Genomic DNA, 23,383 nt, shown 5'->3' with positions numbered 1-23,383 from the left:
GTACAAACTTCCAGTTACAAGATAAATTTGAGCTCTGGGGTTGTCAAGTACAGCATGGTGAGTACAGCTGACAATACTGTATTGCATGTCTGAAACTTACTGACAGTAAATCTTAAAAGTTCTCATCACAAGAAAAATTTTTTTAACTATGTGAATTGATAAACTAAATTTACTGTGGTCATCATTTGCAATATAAACATGTATCAAATCATTATATTGTGCACCTTAAACTCATACAATTACATCAATAAAGCTGGAAGAAAAAAGTCTGAATGGTAATACTATGGATGTGTGTATCCCTTTTGAGGAATCTGCTAGAGAATGAGCTTCATCCAACCAAAATATGCCTGGGAAAATTTTGCAAGAAGACTGGCAGTGATCATTTTATATATTCAATTGTAAAGTGAAAAATAAAGTAAGATTGAGGTCATGGAGTAAAGAATAATGTGTAAACAGTGTATGTTCTTGACAAAATAGAAAGAATGCAACCAAAAACTGGAGGAAAAAGGAGGAAAATAAATAAGATCACTGACTGTTATATAATTAATACGTGGGAGTCAAATGATACCATTTAAAACTGACAGTAAAAAGTTAAGTAAGAAAAAAGATTGAGGGCAGAATTAAAATGATTAATATAATAATACTATTCAATTAAAAACAAATGTTCTAGGAATACAAAGCAAAGAGAACATATAAACAGAGAAACACAGTAAATAGAACATAATACCTATTGTAATGACAAACAGGTAGCATTACAGGGTACATAATACACTGTATTTATGCTTTATAAGAGCTGATTTAATAAAGGGTTCATTACGCAATTCATTATTCATCTGAAAGAAAATACCAACTCGTCTTAAATTCATTCCTTAGAAAAAGAGAGAGGGTGACTAGCATGCAGGAAGTTTCCTGGAAAGTGCTCTAAGGAGACACACCTGTAAGAGAAGGAGGCTGCAGTGCACTGGGGAGAAACTGGTTCAGTTAGGTTACACCTGGGGCCTCAGCTGATACTACTGAACTCTGGAGCTGATGCCCTTCAGAGCTGTCCCAAATGGTTGGATCTTACAGCCCTGCAGCACCAAGTTAGTTCCTCCTTTGGGAAGGAGCATAACCTTGGCCAAGGGCAGTTCCCAGCATGGGATGCAGCTGTGAGCCACCAGCCTGCATCGGCGGAGAATGCGTAACTCAGTTGTAAAGAGAAGGTCTGGGCAGAGCACCGGAATAGCCACTGCAATTATACAGCAATGACAATTAATTCACTGAGTAACATGTCACAACATGGGTAAACCTTGCAAATGTAGTAGCAGGTTAGAAAGTATATGGACAACATGATTATATTTACATAAGTTAAGGCATGCAAAAAAAATACATAATGCTTAGAGACATACACTTAAGAGTAAAAATATAAGAAGCACACGGGAATCACAGACACCAAATCCCCTCCCCATGCGAAAGAAGGAAAGCAGTTAAGCTGCAGAAAAGAGGTTTTATGTTGGATGTATATGCAGTTACAAGTTACAAAGGGGGTTCCTTATATTATCCCATACATTTATTTATTTGTATATCCCAGGTGTAGCAAACATTTAAGTCAAAAGAAAAAGAAAAACAGCAACAACCCAGTATCTGTGTCTTTTAAAACAATAAACTGATAAGCCACTAGCAAATTAAATAGGAAAACAAAAAAGGAGAAAGCACAAACACAGCATATGAAAGATTAAAAAAGGAAAAATAACACCAAGCCAGAGGAAACTGAAAAATGGTAAGAGCTACTCTTTAGCCTGGAAACAGATAAATTAAGAACCTGGACAAAATGGATGATTTTCCAGGAAAATATGTTACCAAAAACAACCTTCAGAAGACAGAAAATTTAAGCTGTCAAGTTAACATAGAAAAAAATTGAGTTGTCAAAGGGTTGCCAATCTAAGTACCAATGGGGGGCCATACTTTTACAAATAAGTTCTATCAAAAAGAAAAAATTTAAGCATTTACTAATAATTATTATTAATTTTAACTGTTAATAATGCCTTTCAAGCAAATGCTAAAATACACTTTTAAATGATTTGATAAGATTTAACATGCATTAATTATACAGTTGTTAAATTCTCATGATAAATATTCAATAATAGAAAAAATGATTAATACTTAATATGACTGTATTTTAAGAAGAGTGCATATGGAATTTTATCAAATGTCCTTTCAGGATCTATGGATATATTTTTCATTAGCTATCATTAAAGGAAGAGTCTCATTAAAGAATAAGAAGAAAGAGTGTTCATTACTGCCACTATTATTTAACACTGTACTACAGATACCAGCCAATGCAATTAGACGAGAAGGACAGAAGTATATAAAGTGGACTAAGAGGTAAAGTTATTATTATTTACAATATGACTGTTTACAGACAAGTCCCAAGAGCATCAACTGGAAACCTCTTTCAAACAAATCGTATGGCAGATTACAAAATTCATACTCAGAAATTAATAACTTTCTTATATATATACAAAAATGCCTTCTCATAACATAGAAGAAATAATGGAGGAATTTACCCATTTACAGTGTCAAAGGTGAAAACAAAAATTAGGGAAAAACTCAACCAGAAAAATATAGGGATTTTTTAAAAAGAAAAAAAATGCCAAGTTCTTGAATAACAAGATACAAAATCATAACAATATTAACTTCTCCCAAATTAATCAACACATATAATGAATTACAATAAAATTAATAATATCTTATTCTTCTAATCAGATCAATTGATTCCAAAGTTAATTGGGAATGCAAGACCTAAAACTATAAAACTCTTAGAGAAAACATTCAGCAAAAGTTGCACAACATTGTATTTGGCAATGATTTCCTGAATGTGACACCAAAGGTACAGACAACAAAAGAAAACAGAGATGGGACTTCATGAAAATTTAAAAATTCTGTGCATCAAAAGACACTATCCACAGAGTAAAAACTCAACCCACAGAATGAGAAAAAATACTTGCAAATCAAAAACCTGATAACGGATTAATATCCAACATATATAGAGAACTAAAACTCAATGGCAAAAAACCAAACAACCCAAATCAAAAATGGGCAAAGGACCTGAATGGACATTACTCCAAAGAAGATACACAAATGGCCTATAAGCACATGAAAACATGCTCATAATTAACCATTAGGGAACCACAAATCAAAACTACAATGAGGTATCACCTCACACCCATCTGGATGGCTACTATCAAAAAAAGAGAACAGTAAGTGTTGGTGAGGATGTGGAGAAACTGGAGCCCTTGCACACTGTTGGCGGGAAGGTCAAATAGTATACTTGCTGTGGAAAATAATATGGCAGTTCCTCAAATAATTAAAAATTCAAAGCAGAATAACTAGATGATATAGAAACTCCACTTCTGGGTATATGCCCCAAGGAAGTGAAAGCAGGGTCTCAGGGAGATACAGTACACCCATGTTCACAGCAGCTAAAACACCCAAGTAATCACGTTCATCGACAGATGAATGGATAAGGAAAATGTGGTACGTTATACATAGAATATTATTCAGCCTCAAAAAGGAAGGAAATTCTGACACATACTACAACATGGATGAACCTCAGAACATTATGCTAGGCAAAATAAGCCAGTCACAAAAATAAATAAATAAATAAATATTGTATGATTCTACTTATATGAAGTATCCAGAGTGGGCAAAATCAGAGTCAGAAAGTCGAATGGTGGTTGCCAGGGGCTGGGGCTGGGGAACGGGGCAGGAATGGGGGATCACTGTTTAATGCACAGTGTTTCCATTTTACACAATGAAGAGTTATGGATATGGGCTGTGGTGGCTGCATGACAATCTGAACTATATACTTAAAAATGGTTAAAGTGGTAAATTTTGTTATGTGTATTTTACCACAACAAAATTTTTTTTCTTTAATGGACAGAAAATAAAGTAGGGATGAGCATAAAAAAATTTACATGGAAAAATAAGCAGAATAGTCATACAAATTCTGGAAACACAGAGTAAGGATTAGCCCCATCTAACTATTAAAACAAGTTATTATAAAGTCACAATAATTAAAATATTATACACTGTAAATGAAAAAGCATACAGACTGACAGACCAGAAGGACAGGTGCCAGAATAGACCTAAATCCACAAAGGAATTTAGTATGTATCAAAGTTGACACTTCAATAAGGTGTAAATGTGTTAGGTAGATTACTCAATAAATAGCAATGGGATAAGTGACAACTGAGTAACCATCTGAAAAAGAATTACTGGAGCCATAATTTACACCTCTTTCAAAATAAATTCCCATAAACAAACAAACAAACTCCAGATAGATCAAAAATTCAAGGTAATTTTTTAGGTATTAGAAGAAAACATAAGAGTCACATTTTTTAATCTCTGTGTGTAGAAAATTTTTCTAAAATATGAACCCAAACTCAGGAGTCATCAAAGGAAGAAAACTGATATGACTACCTTTTTTTTTTTACATTTAAAGAAAAGATCATAATGCAAGTCATAAGAAAAATAAACTGGAATGAAGTATTTGCAATTCACATTACAGAAAAAGAGTTAATTTCTAACCTATGAAAGCTCCTATACATAAATTGAATACCAAGAGCCTAAAGAAAAATGGGCGAAGGATACATAGCAGAAAACACAAATGGCTTTTAAACATAAAAAAAAAAGTTAAGAGAAATACAAAATAAAGCTGTAATATACAAGGTCAAAAATACAGACACCAGTATACTGTATGGAGAAGGATGCGGGAAAACAGACTTTATTATACTTGCTGGTGGCAGAATAAATAAGGACAATCTTTATGGAGGGTAACTACACCACATCCATGAAGGTTATAAATGCATATATTCCATGAGGTTTTTTCTTAACAGGGGCACATGAAACCATAGCTATACAAGGACACTCACTATGGTATCAATGTTACAGCAGAAGTTAAGACAAACCCTATTTATCAACAGTAGACTGGTTAACCAAATCATGGCCTGAAAACACAAATCAGGGAGCTCTCTGTGGACTGATACAGAGTGACCCCAGTGTAAACTGTTGGGTGACAGGAAGCACATTATAGAGAGGGACGTGTAGCACTTCAGCATTTGTATAAAAAGACCACCTCCGAGGCAAAGAAATGGCTGGATCTATGACAGAGTAAGAACACATTTTCCTTTTCTTTGATTAATTTTAATGAAATAATATGATGAGCTACTTACACTCTTCACACATTCTGTATTTTTGCCATAAACACAAATTACCTCTGTAACACACCAGCTTAAATTGTTTAATTCTGTACCTTCCTTCATACAGAAACAATACTTCCGCTTTCAAAATACAAGCAGAAATAATCACCTGAGGTAGAGAGGGGCAGGGTATGGTTTTTGTAATGTTTTAGATAGAATTCTTGCTTAGGGAGAAAAACTGTAATTAATATACTGTAATTAAATTCTGTGTAAATAAGTTTTTTGTTCCTACAATAAGGAAGACAACTAAGGAAGACCAAATTCACTGTGTCTTACACATAAAGCAATGCAGCAACTTGAGGGACTCCAGGATAAAATTATAGGGACACAGGTTGTAAAAGGCCAGAAGATGGCAGTATGACTTCATTAAAGTCTCACTGGCACCGACATCTAAGCCTCTCTACTTTTGCCGTGAACAGACCTATTTTTCCTCCTCTTTATGTCTCTCTCGTTGTCCTTATACATTCCCTCATATATTTATCTATCCTCTCTACTCTCCCCCTAAGATATGAAACTTAAATACCCATTAGTAGAAAGGGAAGAGAGAAGAAATTCCTGAATTTATAGCAATATTATTTTTAAGTGAATATAGCATAATTAAAATGTATTATAAGATTCTTTTTGTTTTAAAATCAAAGTACAGTTGATTTATATAAGTTTTAGGTGTACAATATAGTGATTCACAATTTTTAAAGAATAAATTCCACTTACAGTTATTATAAAATATTGGCTATATTCCCTGTGCTATACAACATACCCTTGTAGCTTATTTATTTTATACATAGTAGTTAGTACCTCTTAATCCCATTGCCCCATCTTCGCCCTTCCACTCCCCACCAGTAGCCACTAGTCTGTTCTCTATATCTGAGTGTTTGTTATACTGGCTAGTTTGTTTTATTTTTTAGATTCCACATATAAGTGATAATATACAGTATTTGTTTTTCTCTATCTCACTTATTTCACTAAGCATAATACCCTCCAAGTCCATCCATGTTGTTGTAAATGGTAAAATTTCATTCTTTTTATGGTTGAATAGTATTCCATTGAATATATATACCACATCTTCTTTATCCTCTCATCTACTGAGGGACACTTAGATTGCGTCCATATCATGGCTACTGAAAATAATGTTGCTATGAACAATGAGGGTGCACGTGTCTTTTCAAATTAAGTGTTTTCATTTTCTTTCAATACATACTCAGGAGTGGAATTGCTGGATCACATGGTAGTTCTATTTTTAGTTTTTTGAGCACCCTCCATACTGTTTTCCACAGTGGCTGCACCAATTTACATTCCCACGAACAGTGTATTAGAGTTTCCCTTTCTCCACATTCTCGCCAACACTTATTTATTGTCTTCTTGACAACAGACATTGATAGGTGTGAGGTTTTGATTTGCATTTCTCTGATGAATAGCAATGTTGAGAATCTTTTGATATGCCTATTGCCCATCTGTCTGTCTTCTTTGGAAAAAATGTCTATTCAGATCTTCTATTTTTTTATTGGATAATTTTTTTGATATTGAGTTGTATGAGCTATTTATATATTTTGGATATTAACCTTTTATTAGTCACATCATTTGCAAATATTTTCTCCCATTTAGTAGGTTGTCTTTTTGTTTTGTCAATGGTTTCCTATGCTTTGCAAAAGCTTCTAAGTTTAATTAGGTCTCATTTATTTTTACTTGTATTTCCTTTGCCTTAAGAGACAGATCCAAAAAAACGCTGCTATGATTTATACCAAAGAGTGTTCTTCTTATGTTTTTCTTCTAGTTTTATGGTTTCTGGGCTTACAAAGTCTTTAATCCGTTTTGAGTTTATTTTTAAATATTGTGTGAGAAAATCTTCTTTTATATGTAGTTGTCCATAAGGTTCTTTTTGTTAAATATAAAAACATAGGTTTATATCCATTCTCTTCTGAAACTACACTAAAATGAAGCTAAAGGACTAAAAAAAGGATAAATCTATCCAAAAACATACACATTTATATCATAAAAGAAGACAACAGCTGATAAGGGACATAAATAAAGCTTTTTGAAACCAGAGAGAGGATAGTGGAACAGTAACTGGCTTGGTGAAACAGAACAAGCCAAACTATGCATGGAAGGGTGGGTGAGGGTATAAAACCAATAAGCTGCAAACATAATAGTAAGGTTTAAGAATTGGAGACCCCAGAAGGCAGGGGTCTAGGCTAGGGCTGAAAATAGGAAGACAGTTGAATAAGGAACAGTTTTCCCCCAGAAGCCTTACCATGTAGCAAAGAAACTGCCTCTCCTGTATTCCAGCAAGAGACAAGTGGTTTGCCTTAAGACACTAAAGCAGACAGGATGTAGAAACCAGGTACTCACAGGGGTTGTGTGTCATAGACCACAAAGAGATTAAGACTTACCTCCTGAGCAGTGGGCCCCAGCCTCTTCCCCAAATCAGCTTCCAGAACACAGGCCGATCAAGCAGAAGACCAGGAGATTCCTCCACACAGAATCTGACCCCAGAGAAAAGACCCGCAATCACTCAATCACTCTGTGCTAAGACTTGCAGTTAACAACTCCGTGGACAGAGTTTTTACCGCCTCACTCTTTAATCTCAACAGACGACCTAAGTTTACTGAATAATTGAGGAAAGTCTCTAACATGGAATAAAGAGACCAAATTAACAAAACAAGAGTAGAACAAGTTAAGAAAAAAAGAAAGGATGGAAGGAAGAAAAGAAGACAGGAGACAGAGAAAAAGAAAGCAAAGGAAGGGCAGGAAATCTCCTACAAACTAGAACAAAAAGTTTTTAAAAATTAGAAAAAAAAATGAGAGCACTAATTCAGAATGTTCACCTAAAAGGGAATTTCAGAAAAAGTAAAGAGAAAGAAATTATACCCCCAAAGTGACATTTTTGTTTTTGGCAACACAGTGAACTAAATGGTCTGTAAACTTCACCTTAACAAACATCTAGAAATGTTGGATATATTAAAATAAATATTTTCTCAAATGCTGAGCTCACAAGAAACCTAGCTGCCATGGAGGAATTTGTCAACACAAATAATCAAGATTTTTGGCTTTTAATGGGCTTATAGTGACAGGAGACAAGGACTTGGGAACTTCATGAAGTGAAAAGTTGGAATTGAGGATCCACCCCTTTGGTACACTTAGTGAAAGGATGGACTAGGGAAGGGGAAAGAAATCAACCACCAACAAAGAAAATGTCTCCAGGCTCTGGAAACCAGGGGGAAAAGGGTCTTCTAAAATTCTCAGATTTGGATATCACAATGATCTCCAATAAAAAACAAAAACAAAAATAAATTACCCAGACACAGCAAAACACTCAAAATAAAGAGATCTTTGAGCAAGCCAAGGCACAGGCAACAAAAGAAAAAGCAGACAAACAGGACTGCATGAAAAATTTAAAATTTGGGGCATCAAAGACACAATCCACAAAGTAAAAGAGCAACCCACAAAACATGAGAACATATTTGCAAATCATATACCTGGTAAGGGATCAATATCCAAAAATATACAGAGAGCTCCTAAAACTCAACAGCAGAAAAAAACCAAACAACCTGATTCAAAAATGGGCAAAGGACTGGAATAGACCTTCCTCCAAAGAAGATATACAAATGGCCACCAAGCAGGTGAAAAGATACTCAACATCACTAATCATTAGAAAAAAGAAAAATAAAACCGTAGTGTGGTTCCACCTCACACCCATCAGAATAGCTATTCTCAAACAAAAACAAAAAAAAGCAGAAAACAGGAAGTGCTGGCGAGGATGTACAGAAACTGAGATGGTTGTGCACTGGTAGTAGGAACATAAAATGGTTCAGCCAGTGTGGAGTTTAATCAGTATGGAAGTTCCTGGACAAATTCAAAGTAGAATTACTGTGTGATTCAGCAATTCCGCTTCTTTGGAGTAGAACTGAAAAGAACTGAAAGCAGGGTCTCAAAGAGATATTTGTACACCCATGTTCATAGCAGCATTATTCACAACAGCTAAAACTTGGAAGTAACCCAAGTGTCCATGGACAGATGAATGGATAAACAAAATATGGTACATATATACATACAATATCATTTGGACCTTAAAAAAGAAGAAAATGATCACACATCCTATAACATGGATGAAACCTGAAGAGACTAAGTGAAATAAGCCAATCACACAAAGACAAATACTGTATGATTCTACTTATATGATTTATGTGGCTACAGAAAGTAAAGCGGTGGTTGTCAGGGCTGGGGAGGGGGAGAATGGGGAGTTATTGTTCAGTGGGTTCAGAGGTTCAGTTTTTCAAGATGAAGAGTTCTGGAGACGAAGGTGATTCTGTACAACAATACAAATGTACTTAATAACACTGAACTGTATACTTTAAAATGGTTAAGGCAGTAAACTTTATGTGTATTTTATCACAATTTTTAAAAGTTAGGGGAAAAACACAGGCAGAGAGAAAAACAGATTATCTACAAAGGAATGACAATTAGACTGCGGAAGATTTCTCAACAGCAGTAAAAGCAAAAACATAGTGAAGTAATATCCTTAAGGTGTTAAAGGAAATAATAGCAAAGTAGAATTCTGAACTATTTTTCAAAAATAAAGATGAAGTAAAAAACATTTTTCGTAGGTCTACCTTCAATAGACTTTCAATAAAAAGGCATCCCAGGGATTTACTTTAGGAAAATGGAAACTAAACGGAAATTGCCAAGGGAATTCAAAAAAGAGAAACAAAACAAACAAACAAACAAAAAGATATGAGTGTACATAAACAACCATCATCTGTATATAGCTATACTGGATAATTTTAGAAGACAAAGAAAGTGAGGGAAAAAACAGGAGGAAATACAGGGCAACAATAACATAAGAAGGGAAGCATTTGATCAGAATTAAAGGATTCCAACAGCCTGTGCTGTTTAGGAAACACTGTGCTAAATCAAATATGCTCACTAAAAATTTAAAGACAACCATGAGAAGTATAAAAGAATAATCAAAAGCCAACAGGACAGAAGCACAGAAGCAGCACAGAAAAGGCAGTATTAAGTAGATGGTAGAAATGCAAATACATAAATTAACTCATTAGTTAGAAAGACTGTCACAGTGGGTTTAAAATAAACAACACAAAGCAAAACAAAACCCAACCGCTCTTTGCACTATCTAAAGCCTACCTCCACAGAAAGTAATAGAATAAAAAAAGAAGACAATGTGACTCTATAAATAGACAAATGGTCTTTATGGTAAGAGCATTAGAGAGGATAAAGAGGACTCAATGATTAAAAGTTCTTTTCAGCAGGAAGTCACAAATATTCTACATTGGAATGTATTTTACAACATAGCTCATAAATGTGTAAGGCAAAAAAAATGACACATTTATATGGAGAAACTGATAAATCTACAATTATAAAAAGAGATTTTAACATACATCTCCCGGGGGCAGGGTATAGCACGGCAGTAGAGTGCATGCCTAGCATGCATGAGCTCCTGGGTTCAATTCCCAGGACCTCCATTAAAAATAAATAAATGAATAATTAAACCTAATTACCTCCCCCCCACCAGCAACAACAAAACACACACACACACCTCTTAATAATAATGAGCCAAGCAGACAAAATAAGAAAGTCAGTAAGGGTATACATAAAATTTCAACACAATTAGTAAGTGTGATCTAAGAGACATGTGTAGCAACATGCCCCCAAAATGGGAGAATGTACACTGTCTCCTGAAGAATTCTCTTTTGAAACAATGCCTCATTTGATGAGGTCAGTATAACCCGGACACCAAAGTCAGTTAAGAAAAGGAACAGTATGTTAAATTACAGTCAAATTTAACTTATGTACAGTAACAAAATCAATACAGAAAACCACAGAGATCAATAAACACTAGGAGGATTATAATGGTAAAGGAAACCTAATAGCAGAAAAGATTAAATACTTAATAATAAATTATAAGTATTGTAATTACAATAAATTACAATACTTAATAATACATGTATAAAACTTGTATGAGGGAATTAAAAACCTCTATCCACACAAAAGCCTGCACATGAATGTCCGAAGCATTATTGTAGTAGCCAAAAAGTGTACACAAACCCACGTGTCCACCAGCTGATGAATGTATAAATAAAATGGGCTGATTCTACACAGGGAATGTGTATTATTTGGCAATATGAAGGAGGTGAACTACGATACATGTACAAACCTAGAAACTATCATGCTAAGTGAAAGGAGCTAGTCACAAAATGCCACATGTTGTATGAGTCCATTTCTATGAACTAGAGTTCAGAGTAGGCAAATTCATACAAACAGTAAATCAGTAGCTGCCAGGGGCTGGAGGGAGAAGGGAAGGGGGAGTGATTGCTAATGGGTACAGTTTCTCTTCGGGGTGATGAAAATGTTCAGGAATTAGGTAGTGGTGATGGCTGCACATATCTGTGAATATAGGAAAAAACACTGAATCATACACTTTAAAAGGTGGATTTTATGATAGGTGAATTATACTAAAGTTCTTTAAAAAAAACAACTGAGTTAGTTTTTAAACACTCCTAAAAGACACTAAAGAAGACCTAAACAATGGAAAGACATATCCTGTTTTTGGCTAAGACAAGTGAACATTATAAGGATATAAATTCTAAGTTAATTCGTAAACTTTTAATTCATAAACTCAATGTAATCCCAATAAAAACACTAACAAGTCACTTTACAGAGTTAGACAAGTTGATTTTACTGTTGATATGGAAAGCAAACATGCAAGAATAACTAGGAAAGCACTGAAAAAGGACAACTACAAAGGGAAAATAGCCTTATCAGACATTAAAACATACTATAATTAAAACATTGTAGTACACATGCACAAACAGGCCAAAAGGTCAGTGGATAGAATAAAAGTCTAGAGTTAGACCCAAATACATACGAAAATCTAGTATATGACAAAGGTGGCATCTCCAATCATTGGGTAAGGATGCACTTTTTTTGATTTCTTAAAAATTGTGGTAAAATATAACATAAAATTTACTACGTTAACAATTTCACAGCTTGGAGCTCAGTAGCACCAAGGACATTCACACTGCCCTGTAACCAACCCACAGAGCTATTTTTGTCTTGAAGAACTGCAACCACATAATCATTAAACAATAAGTCCACATTCACCCCCTCCCCCTAGCCCCTGACAACCACACTCTACTTTCTGTCTCTGTGATTTTGATTACTCTAAGTACCTCACAGAAATGGAATCATACAGTACTTGTCCTTTGGTGATTGGCTTATTTCACTTAGCATAATATTCTCAGGGTCCATCTTTGTTACAGCATGTGTCAAGATTTTCTTCCTTTTTAAGGCTAAAAAATATTCCACTGCATGTATATACCTCATTGTGCTAATCCATTCATCTGTCAACGAACACGTGGGTTGCTTCTATCTCCTGTAAACATGGATACTTACCTAAGTATACAAATATCTCTTTGAGACTCTGCTTTCAATTCTTTTGAGTATATACCCAGAAGTGGAACTGTTGAATTACACGGTAATTCTACTTGGAATTTTTTGAGGAGCTTCCATGCTGTTTTCCACACAGTCTGTACAATTTTATATTCCCACTAACAGTGTAAGGGTTCCAGTTGCTCCACCAACCAAGGTTCCAATCCTCCCCAGCACTTGTTATTTTCTGGTTTTGATAGGAACCAAACTTACAGATATGTGACTGTATCCTACTATGGTTCTGATTTACATTTCTCTAATGATCAGTGGATGCTGAACATATTTTCATGTGCTTTTTGGCCATTTGTATATCTTCCTTGTAGAAATGTCTATTCAAGTTCTTTGCCCATTTTTTAACTGGGTTGTTTGGTTTTTGGTGGAAGCTCTTCATATATCCTACGTATTAACCCCTTGTGAGATAACATGATTTGCAAAATTTTTCTCCCATTCCATATATTGCCTTTTTATTCTATTACTGGTGTTTTTTGATGCACCCGAGTTTTAAACTCTGATGTAGTCCAATTTACCTATTTTCACTTTTGTTTCCTGTGCTTTTGGCACGTTTTTTATCCTGCAACTTTGCTGAATTTGCTTATTAGTTCTAATAGGCGTATGTATGTAGAATCTTTAGGATTTTCTACATATAAGTCCAATTTAGATAGCTTTTATTTTGTCTTCTTACCTGATTGCTCTGTCTAGGATTTCCAGGACTGTGTTAAATAGAAGCAGTGAGGGCAGACATCCTTGTCTAGTTCCTGAACTGAGAAGACACGCTTTCTGTCTTTCTCCATTGAGTGTCATGTTAGTTGTGGGCTTTTCGTATGTGGCCTTTATTACACTGAGGTAGTTTCCTCCTATTCCTAGTTTGTTGAGTGTTTTTATCATAAAGAGTGTCAAATTTTGTCAAGTGTTTTTCTGTATCAACTGAAAAAGACTGACTTTTTAATAAATGGTGCTGGGTAGCCATTTTGAAAAAGATAAAATTAGATCGTGTATCTCACACCACACACACACACACAAATAACTCCAAAAGGATTAGAAATTAAGATGTAAAAAATGAAAGTGGGCATCCATCAACTTAACCTAGGTAAACGAAGGTAGCCAAGGCAAACATCACCAACAATAAAACACACTGACATGATGAACCCCTTGATGAGTTCTGTGAAAGATAAAGACTCATCATTTTTGGTGGTATTTTTATAAAAAAGCATAACTGTACTCCAACCACAAGACAACATTAGACAAAGTCAAATAAAGGACATTCTGAAAAATATGTGATTAATATTCTTCCAAAACATCAAGGTCATGCAACAAAGAAAAGCTGAAGGCTAGTAGAGAATAGAGAAGACCAAGGCGAAACAACTAAACACAATGTGGGGTCCTGGATAGAATCCTGCAACGGAAAAATGTCACTAGTGAAAAAGCTGATGAAATTTACATAAGGTCGATAGTCTGGTTAATAATACTGTACTGATGTTAACTTCTTGCTCTTGGTAACTATAGTATGGTTATGTAAAATGTTAACACTAGGGGAAATGCACTGAGAGATACAATTAAACTTTTTGTACAACTTTTGCGTCTTTCCTGTACATCTAAAATTAGTTCAAAATAAAAAGTTTAAAAAAAAGAAATACAACAATAATTATACCATTAAGAGCGATGACCATCAAAAGAACTGAAAGTAGATATGGTTAAAGGTAGTTTTACCGATTCCGGATAGCTCCCTTCGGGAAGAGGTGTTCGTGACTGGAAAGGGATAGGAGGGTGCTGGTAACGGTCCATTTCTGGACCTAGGGTGCTGGTTACACAGATGTGTGGCTGAGTTAGTGAGAATCTGTGCAATTTTAGAAATCTATAATCTTTCAGTAAAAAGCATTTTTTTAAAAGACAATTTTACCTCTGGAGAGTGGGATTAAAATATGAGGAAGACTTTCCCTTTAGAAAAATTTTAAATTGATAACTGCCAAATGTTAATACAAGTCAGAAAGGCAAACCTGAGACCCTAGACCCAGGAGAATTCAGAAAGCACAACTGGTCTATTTTAATTCCTCGCCCTTAGCAACTGATCCCCCATATTCTTCTTGAAAAAAAGTGGGATTCGTGTAAGATATCCAAGGGCTAAGACTAAGAGCAGACATAATAGGGAGTATCTTCATGGGGGACTATCAGACACAATAAGATTTACACATAAATGTAAACTGTGAGAGTTTCCGACACTGGACATAAAAATTTTACCAAACACATCTGGTTACTTAAGATAGATGTAATATGAATACGAATATATGCATGTATATGCATGACTGGGACACTGTGCTGTACACTAGAGATTGACACATTGTAACTGACTGTACATTAAAAAAATTTGAAATAGATGTAGATTAAATGCAAAAAATTCATCAAAGTTGCTTCCAGCCACAGCATGAAAAAAATGCTTCCTATTCTGCATATTGTTATGGAAAGCCTAAAAAATAACTAGTTAGTAGGCTGAGAATTACTCTAAGCTTGGGGTAGTTAAGATGATAAGAATAGTCAGAAAAAGTTTCACATAAATAAGTCGAATGTAATAGTTGCCTGTTTCCACTCAAGGGAAATCCAAGTCAAAGTGTTTCTTTCCAGGGTGAAATACGGGAGTGAATTTTACACAAACAGGAAGGAGTATTAAGTAAGTCAGAGATTTTTGATTGTAAGATAGATACCTAACTAGATGGATAGCCAGTCTGAGCTCTTTTCTGCAGCTGGTCAGAATGCTTCCATACATACCTAGAGTTAAAGGTGAAGAGAAAAGAATCCTTTTGAACAATATTTTCTACTTTAGTGAAAAGATATGTACTATCATTCTTATTTTCAAATACACATTTCCTTGTTGCATATTGAATTTCCCAGATAAGTCCACACCACCGTTGATAACAGCCACCACATCTTTGACCACAAGATACATGGTGCTCCCACTCTGTGACTAACAATAAACACTGTCTCTATTATTTGCTATTATATTTTAATTTTTATTACTTTTTGGAACACTTTTAGCCTTCTCTTCTTTCATGACAATGATGATTTTACAACATTTCATAATACCCATGTTTCTTTCAGCCTGCATATATTTAATTTTTGAACAAGTCAAAAGGACATGTCACATATAGCATCAGCATTAAAACAAAATTATGAATTTATGTTATGAAGGAGTTATGTTAATAACTTATCTAAGCAGTTACTTTTTCTATTCACAGTAAACCAGTCAGTATAATAGATTCACACAGCTCATAATCATGATTTAACTGATTAACTGAAATACAGCTCAATTTAAGATACCACACACAACATTATACAGAAACGGTCTATTTTGGAATTATAGTAAACAGTGACACTAGAGAAAGGAAAATCAATCAAAAACGATGGCTAATTTTCAAATCACACACTTATATTTGGATAAACTCACAACACTCTAGGGAAAACAGAAACTATATACTGGGAAGACCTAACTAAGAATAAGCTATAAAGATGCCTGGGTTCTTGCAGGGTCTGAAGGCCTAAGTATCTGAACAAGGCAGTACAGCGGGATGGCTAGCTCCACAGTCACAGACATTCATGTTTGAGCCCCACTCTGCCATCATTGTCTTTCTCCTTCCAGTAAAGCAATGTATGTCCTCTGTAAAATGAAAAACAATTGAACATATCTCAAGCACTTCAGGGAGGATTAAACGAGATCCTTATCACATTGCACGTGTTGGGTAAAGTAATCCATTAACATTCATAGTAAGTACAGAGTGTTCAGATTATGGATCTTTATTTTCTAACTTAATCCTAGAAAACATGTTAAAGTCTTTTACATTTTGTAGGTTACGAAAGAATAGCCTTGGAAATAGGATTTCAGTTTTTCCAACGAGCTGCTTATCTTAACAGAATCCCTTATTTTCTTTACTTACTATAATCTCTCTCATCTCCCTTAAAATTTCTTTCTGTTATGGGGAAGAAGGGTTTTGTATGTGGTGACCCCTTTTTAAAAAGTCTTTTCCTCAGCATTAGTTTAACACGCTTTTGCTTAGTGTTTCAGTTTCTTGAAATTTATTCTTATTTTATATCACTTATGTCAAGAGAGGAAATTCAATTGTCTTGAACTTTTTTCCCTAGAGTAAAACTTCAATTAGCCTATGAAATTAACAACTCAGAGCAGATCTTTCTCAGAGTAGATCTTTCTCAGAGTTATAGAATCTGATAGTCCATATTGTCCCAAGAATACTGTTGGACCTGATATAGTAAAAATACAAGAAATTAATTTGACCTGGGAAGAGGGAGTACTTTTTTTAGTTCTTTCAGAGAGAGCCCATTTATAAAAAAAATATTTAGCCACTTTTACCTTGTAATGAGCTAGCTTACTAATTACGTTAGCTAATCTCTGCTCAAATTTTAAGGTCAATGGAAGAAGTTATTACTACTGAGAGACCTAAAATCACTGATATGAATTGGAAAAGAATCTAACATCAGCTAACACCTAAATACCGCTACGTCCTAACAGAAATGTATGCTAAAGCATTTTCTAGGTTTAAAATAACTCATTGATAGTACTACTGAACTAATTTCAGTTTTGAATTTTTCTTTGACAATGTTTTTGCGTTACTTGTTTCCACAGTAATCCTGCTTATTCACAGCTGCTTTGCTGAGTTCCAGCTCTGAAAAGTTGAAACTTGAAAGAAGCAAAACACATGTACAGAAACCATGCACTCTGTATATTTGAAAATCAGACAGCTGCATTTATTCCATTTATCCCTGAGCTTTATTAAATGTTTCACTTTTTTAAAAAGACAAAAACCTCCAAACAATGATTAGCGTTTGGCACCTGAATTAAAATCAGATGATTGTTTGCCTTTTGCTTTTTCATTTTTGCAATTTCAAAATAAGCTTAATAAGTTATCTTAATTGTCTGACATGTTATCTAAAGTTTTTATTATGACAGTACAAAGATTTCAAGAGAACAAGGCTCATGATTCTTTTTCCATATAATAATCAAGGAATTCATATTGTAATTGGTTTTTTTAGATAAGAATTTAAGCTGCCCTCATCCACTTCTTTTCCAACCAAAATAGTTCTTACGAAAATCTATTTGAAAAACTACCTATGTATAAGCTCTCTTGGAAAAAAAAAACCCTTCTGAAATCATTTTTTGACCACTATTGTTAATGTTCCACAAATTATTTTCTTTAAAGATCTATGTTTAGTAACTATTTTTTACAGCAACTGTGATACAGAATGTCTTAAACAGTATGAAGTTAACGGTAAAATTGTAGGCAAAATGTTAACATCAGTAAGTATTCTATTGCTTTTCACATATGATGGCATTTTTCACAGATTTTCAGCAGATGTTTCTTAGAATGACTGCACAGGTAATATATTCTGTTACCTTTGAACACTGATCTGTTCAGCTTAAAAATACATAATCACCATGCTCAGATAATGTTCCTACTTGTAAAGACTTTATAGCTAAAAATGTAACAATTAGTGCAGAATCACTTATCTAACAGTTTTTCCAAACTTTCATTAGCTTGTTATTTGTTAGTTGTATACGTTCTTTTTTCTCTTCCGGTTATACTGACACACAATTGTCAAACAGCACTGTATAACTTTCAGGTAGACAGCATGATGATTTATCTGCGTACATTATGAAAGGATTATCACAATAAGCCTAGTGACTATCCATCATCTCATAGAATACAAAATGAAAGAGAGAAAAATGTTTTCTTGTGATGGGAGCTCTTAGGACTTACTCTCTTAACAACTTTCACATATAACATAGAGCAGTGTTAATTGCATTCATCATGTTGTACATTACATCCCTAGTTCTAATAGTGGCTGGTTATCATCCTCTCCTCTCCTCCCCTACCCTTTCTTTCTCTCCCTCTCCCTCCACGTCTTCCAATAGCATGTAATAAATCTTTCTCTTTTATAGGTAGTTTTATATCACACTATTACAATTTCAAGGATGCAGTAAAAAAAAAACTTAGTAGATTGATTTTTTTAATTGTTCACTCTCAAGTGGTCTAAGAGGGGAGTTAATGCTTCCAGTTTTTATTAAATATTTTATTTTGGTAATTTTGAAATACACACTGTTCTTCCACACTTAGAGGTTTGTTATTTTACAAAATACGTTTATTTTGTTGATTTAACTTACATAGAACTGAGTTGGTCACTTTAACAAACGCACTCTTTTTTTTAATGGAGGTACTGGGGATTGAACTCAGGACCTCCTGCATGCTAAGCTTGCATCCTACCACTGAGCTACACCTCCCCCTAACAAGCTCATTCTTTAATAAAACTTGGCTGTTTTCAAAGTAAAATGGAATCTGTTACATAAACTTATTATGCTTTTGAGTATTTGGAAAAAAAAAAGATTTCTGGATTCTCCAAATACTTTCCCCTATTCTATCTTTCCCTGCACTTAGAATTCGTCAAGGGTGGAGGCAATGTCATGTTCCTCTGTCAACTCAGGGCCTCACATTGTGCCTGTGACATAGCAGGCACTGCACATCTGTCAGCTGAGTGACGCACAAGCCCAGCTCAAAGTCCAGCTGGGGGGGGGGGGGGAACACCACCTCTCCATGCTTGCTATCTGGCTGATGGTTTGTATTATCTTTAAGAATAAGGGAGGTTAAAAAAGGGTGAGGGGAGGACCTTGAGTTTAAAAGGATAGCAAACAGAAAACAGAATAAGGAAGTTGGAAAGTACTCAAAAATAAAAAATCTCATTAGATCATTATAGATGTTTCCAGTGGGGAAGAAAAGACTTTAAAGAGATACATGCATTTTGAAAACAAAGATGACTCTGGCTGCAATGATTAAGGGACTGGAGACAGAAAAAGATGGAAAGAAGGAAGATCAATAGGAAGCTATTACTGTAGAGATGGAGGCCCAGGCTACAGTAACAACTGTAGAAATGGAGAGAAATGGGTGTCGATTAACCTGTTTCCAGCATCTCTATCAAGAAAAACTCTCTTCAGACTGGATGGGGTTAAACAAGCATTGGCATCTTGCGCAAAATGGTCATGTAATAAATTTAATCAATGAATTAATGGAAACCAAAGCTCAATACGGATGAGAGTATTTTTAAAGAGAGTTCCTAACTGCTCCAAGCAAACCTTCGGTGAGGTTTATCACTCCAGATGGAATGTCCACACCGCTGCTGGGGAAAGGGGGTCTTGCCAACTACTGACCATTTAGGTTAAATGTAGCTCTAGGCAAGATGTTAGAATCAATTACTGAGTGGACTTTATGAACACAAAAAAGCAGTAACCAACACACGCCACTGGAAACCAGTCTAGTTTCATTAAGGACAAGTAATGACAAATTAATGCTCTTTTCCTGACAGTTACTGAACAGACAGGAGTTTTTAAATGAAGTATATAAAATTATCTGGCCTTTAGGAAGGCAAGTGTTAAAATTTCTTACATATTCCTTGTGAAAACCTGGAACTATCTGAGGTAGATAATGATAAATTAGCTGGATTTCTAATTGGCTGAACAACTTGAACCAAAGAATAAACAAGTTTTTAAAAATCAATCCTAAGAGAGGTCTCCAGCAGGGCAAGACCTCTGTTCTTAGGCCTGCCTAGGCAACATTTTCGTAAGACTTAAATGAAGGCTGTCAGCATTATCAAACGTATAGTTTCTCAAGTCTTTTGTACTGAATGACCAAATCAAGATTTTTTTTTTAGAGTCAACATACTGGAACCAACCTGACAAGATACAATTTAATTTAGATAAATGCAAAGTCCTACCAAAAAATGTTCTATCAAAGACCTGGGAGAGCACCGACAAAACAACTCAAAGATTCTAATTGATTACAATGTCAATAATGGGTAATGTACATAGCACTTAAATGCCAGGGACCACTCTAAATGCTCTACATTATATGCATTCATTTATTCCTTAAAACAACTCTATGAAATAGGTACTATTATAAATTCCATTTTACAGATGAGAAAATTGAGGCCCCAAAAGGTTTACAAAATTTACTCAAGGTCACCCAGCTGATAAACTGTACAGCCAGGATCTAAACCCAGGCAGGCTAGACCCAGAGTTCATCTTCTTAGACAGGACATTATCATGAATTAACAGTGCAATATCATTGCCAGAGAAGCAAGTCTACTCTTAAAGTACATGCTTTAAAATCAGAAAGATAACTTATGGTCTTCTCTACTGGTTAATGTCTCATTATGGCTACTACACTTCCAGTTTCTTTTTATTTTTATTTTTCAAATGGAGGTACTGGGAATTGAACCAAGCACCTCAGGCAGGCTCAGCATGTGCTCTACCAACTATACCCCAACCCCCATGGCTACTACACTTTTAAGAAGAATTTGGGCGAACAGACACACCCACAAATAAGCCATCAGTATTGTGAGAAGATGCAGATCAAACAACAAAAATCATTAGAAGGTAAAAACTGAGAATATCTTGTCTAGTGAAGAAAAGAATCAGTAGGATATATGAAGTAGCTTTAAATATCTGAAAACATATAGAGGAGACAGAACTAGCACCAGTGAAGATATAACTTCTAATTCAGTGAAAGAAATAATTTTATAAAAATTAGAGTTGTCCAAATATCTTTGCCTAAGAAACTATGGCTCTTCTCTCCAGAAAAATATACAAATGCATATAATTTTGTATAAAATTTCCAAGGGTTCACAAATCTACTTTTTAAATCTATTCATGTCCCATACCTAGAGTCATATATCCCAGGTTAAAATGGAAAAGATTCAAGTATGAAGAGATGAATGTATTTAATTATCTTTAAAATTCATTACAACTTAAAATTTTATGACATACGAAAACTCAACTCTATGCTTTCTGGTTTCTTCTAAGATACATTAAGATACACACCTCTTACAATAAGAGTTTAAAATATGGTAAGTTCAGAAAAACAGTGAAATCAAGTTTGCTAAGTGACAACGTAAACTGACTGTAAGTAAGTTCATATATAGGATGGCTTATTTTAATCTTTAAAAGAAACATACCTCAGTGTAAAGGTGAAAAAAAAAGGCACTAATATACTACTCAATATCTAACATTTAATGGCCAAATTAGGTATTTCCCCCTCTTTAAGACTTCATCTTAAACTCCCCCTTTTCAAGTTTTATCTGTAGTTAACAGTTAAGGTTGACAAAAGAAGAAACAGTGGACTAGAAGTCAGAATATTAGGTTCTAATTCACTAACTTTGCCATGAATTTAATTTTGGCTTAGTCTGTTTCTTCTCCATGTTCTAAGAACTTTCATGTACCTAAAAGAGCTTCAAAAATGGTAAAGTGCTACGTAAATATGAATAACTCATGCATGATTTATAAAACATAACACAGCAACAGCAAGAAAACAAAGCAGTCTTTCTACCACGTTAAAAAAAAAAAAGTAAAGGTATATTCACATTTCAATTCCTAATTACAAAAAGCAATCTTTGAATCCTTCAGGGTGTGTTTCAGCGTATAATTTTCATCCACAAATGCTTTCCACATTAAGGAGAAACATATCTGTACATCCAATTTCAAGCTGTATTAAGAGGACATAGCTCAGACAGTTAAGAATTTTGGCTGCAAGGGAAAAACTTGAAGGTGCCAAATGGACCACATATTTACAAGAGTTGGGGGGAAAGTTACATGATCACAAAATGGTAATATGAAGTTATCACACACTTGAAAATTCTGTTTTCTCTCTTCATTAAACAACCAGAAATAAAGAGAACTGAAAAAGGAGAGTTTAATAAGTCTTGGGCCTTTATTCAATATAAGTGCCACACTGCTGAAGCTGCAAGTGCACTGCCAGAGCAGTGCTACAGACACCATGTCTGCCCTGAGCCTAGACTCTAGTTCCAGGCACAAGATGTTCTAATAAATAACAAATGCATCCAGAGCCAGCACTCAAGTGTGACAGAATCCGGGGTCTAGGCATTTGATTTTTCTCCGGGTGCTACTTGAGAATGGACACTGTCATTAAAGATTTATTACAGTAACAGGAGAGTGATAAAGCCTCAGCTAAATTATAGGCTAACCCATGAAATGGAAAAGCAACATGCAATATCAGAGCAACTTAATTATTCTCTTTAATTTTGTACAGAAGGTAGGGTCATGATTACACCACATAGAGGACAGATCTATATAGAGATCAACCATATCTCTATTAGGTGAAGATGATTTCAAGCCAATAAGAGGAAAGAAAAGTGGCCCAGAAAAAATTAGGCTATAAAAGGCAAATGAAAAAACACAGCATTAAGGTTTGGGGGAGAAAGAGGAAGGAAGGGAATGAGCTACTGATTTACTAAAAAGAGAGTAAAGAAGTCGGACAGGGAGTCTGAGTCCTTTGAGATAGAATGAGGAAGAGAAAAGTATTCAAAGGCTCAAGGGAGCTTCAGCAGTGAATACGGAAAGGGATTAGCGTTAACCATTTCAACAGAAAAAGAGAAAAGACAATACGGGGAAATTTTCTAAACCATCTTTCACGGTGGTCAATAACAAAAATGCCTAACGCATGCAGGGCAGGTAACATTATATGGGGTAAGCTCTGTTCCAAATGATTCTGCCGATTAGTCCTTTTCCGTCTAGCAACACCCCCAATAGGTGGATATTACTATTTTACAGATGAAGAAACTGAGACCGCACAAGGCAAGGTAACACAAGCTGGCACCAGACGCCGAGCGCTCATCGGTTAGTTGAACTGTCTCTG

The 23,383-nt window shown here is 34.9% G+C and overlaps 1 protein-coding gene across 10 annotated transcripts in view; it reads right to left on the bottom strand.

Annotated features, from left to right (window-relative positions):
* TFDP2 (transcription factor Dp-2) overlaps positions 1–23,383 on the bottom strand; it is a 156,143-nt gene that overhangs the window by 131,847 nt on the left and 913 nt on the right. For 6 of the 10 annotated variants that reach the window (XM_032487254.1, XM_032487222.1, XM_032487202.1 and 3 more), the window contains exon 2: positions 7,628–7,720. The exons of 3 other annotated variants lie outside the window; for them this stretch is intronic. The gene's annotated coding sequence lies outside the window, so the exon portion shown is untranslated. Of the gene's footprint in view, positions 1–7,627; positions 7,721–15,379; positions 15,444–23,383 lie in introns of all 10 variants that reach the window. One more of the 10 variants, XM_032487208.1, reaches the window with a different exon arrangement.

The sequence above is a fragment of the Camelus ferus genome, chromosome 1 (genome assembly GCF_009834535.1).
Source record: "Camelus ferus isolate YT-003-E chromosome 1, BCGSAC_Cfer_1.0, whole genome shotgun sequence".
Lineage (NCBI taxonomy): Eukaryota > Metazoa > Chordata > Mammalia > Artiodactyla > Camelidae > Camelus > Camelus ferus.
Note: the sequence above shows the minus strand (reverse complement) of the source record. Positions and strands in the feature narration are given on the sequence as shown.